The sequence below is a fragment of the Myotis davidii genome, unplaced genomic scaffold (assembly GCF_000327345.1).
Source record: "Myotis davidii unplaced genomic scaffold, ASM32734v1 scaffold84, whole genome shotgun sequence".
Taxonomy (NCBI): domain Eukaryota; kingdom Metazoa; phylum Chordata; class Mammalia; order Chiroptera; family Vespertilionidae; genus Myotis; species Myotis davidii.
The window spans coordinates 727127-729164 of record NW_006295735.1 but is presented as its reverse complement, the minus strand read 5'-3'; positions in this window follow the sequence as shown (position 1 = coordinate 729164).

Genomic DNA, 2038 nt, shown 5'->3' with positions numbered 1-2038 from the left:
GCTCCGCTGCCCCCTGGCTCTTAGCTCCCCCCTGGGTTTCCTGCCGATCACTGTCAGTGGCAGGGTGCTTCTTCCTGCTTTCCCTTTCGCCTCCCTGCATTGTGCCTACATATGCAAATTACCCGCCATCTTGTTGGCAGTTAACTGCCAATCTTAGTTGGCAGTTAATTTGCATATAGCCCTGATTAGCCAATGAAAAGGGTAGTGTCATATGCCAATTACCATTTTTCTCTTTTATTAGTGTAGATATATATATATATGGCACTCACAAAAATTAATTAAAGGTGGATCAAAGCCTTAAATATAGACCTGTCCTGGCCGGGTGGCTCAGTTGGTTAGAGCATCATCCTGTACACCAAAAAAGCTTGCGGGTTCAATTCCCCATAAGGGCACATACCTAGGCTGTGGGTTTGATTCCAATCAGGGCTCATACAGGATCAGCGTTTCTCTCTCTCTCAAAATCAATAAAAACATATTCTTGGTTGAGGATTAAAAAATAAAGAAACACACACAAAACCCATAGACCTGGTACTGTAAAACTCCCAGAAGAAAACATAGAGAAAAAGCACCTCAACATTGGTCTTGGAAATGAGTTTTCTGTTTTTAATTTATCTTTATTGTTTAAAGTATTACAGATGTCCCTTTTGCCCCCATTTACCCCTCCACCCCTCTAGGCCTACTGCACTACTATCTGTGTCCATGGATTATGCATATAAGTTCTTTGGTTAATGTCTTCCTGCCCCTCCTCCCCTACCTTCTGAGATCCGTCAGTCTGTTGCATGCTTCCATGTCAAAGATGAAGCTGGGGCTGCGAGGAAAGCCTGGGTCCTGGGTGCCAGAGGGGAGCCAGTGCTGGCAGCCAGGGGAAGGAAGGCCTTTCATGAATTTTGTGCATTGGGCCTCTAAGTACTTCAATAAAAGAGTAGTTATACAGATGGAAAATAAACATATGAAAATATACTTAACATCATTTGCTGTTAGGAAGTTGCAAATTAAAACAACAATGCTATACCACTGCACACCTATTGAATAGCTGAAGTCCAAATCACTGTCAATACCAAATGCTGATGAGAATGTGGAGCAATAGGCATTCTCATTTATTGCTGAGAATACAAAATGGTATAGCAACTTCAGACAGTTTGGCGTTTTCTTACAAACTAAATGTAGTCTAACCATATCCACTCAGCAATCATGCTTCTTGGTATTTACCCAAATGAGTCGTGTCCAGACCACAACTTTCGCATGAACAGTTATAGCAACCAAATTGCAAGAAAACAAAACACCCTTCAATAGGTGAATAGATAAACTGTAGCACATCCAGACTATGGAATATTATTTACTGGTAAAAAGAAATGAGCTACCAAGCCATGAAAAGACATGAAGAACTTTAAATGTATATTGCTATATGATGTTCTGGCAAAGGCAGAATTATGGAGATGGTAAAAAGATCATTGGTTTCCAGAGTTTTGTGGGGCTGGAGGAGACAGGAATGAATAAGTGAAGCACAGGAGAGTTTAGGTCAATGAACCTGGTCTGAATGATGAATGCATGTCATTATACATTTGTCAACCCACAGAATGAACAACACAGAGCGAACCCCAACATAAACTATAGGATTTAGCTAATAATGATGTAGCAATATTGGTTCATCAATTGTAACAAATTACCACACCAATGCAAAATGTTAATAATAAGGGAAACTGGGGGAAGGGAGTATCTGGAAACTCTGGACTTTTTCCTCAATGTTTTTGTAAACCTAAAACTGTGTTAATAATATTTACTATTCAGCAGATCATGGCGCCACTCCATTTTCTAAGCATTTCAAGGCAGCTAATTGAGTCAGGTAAGTGTGTGGGCTCTGGAGAAGGAGAACATGTCTTCAGTTCCTGGCTTCCCATCTCCTAAGCCACATACACTTAGGCAAATTACTTCACGTTTCTCCCAGGTTCACTCTCCTCATTTCTAAGACGGGGATGATAGTGCCGATGATGAATACATAACAATATGCATGTAAAGCATGTGCACCGTGCCTGGCCAT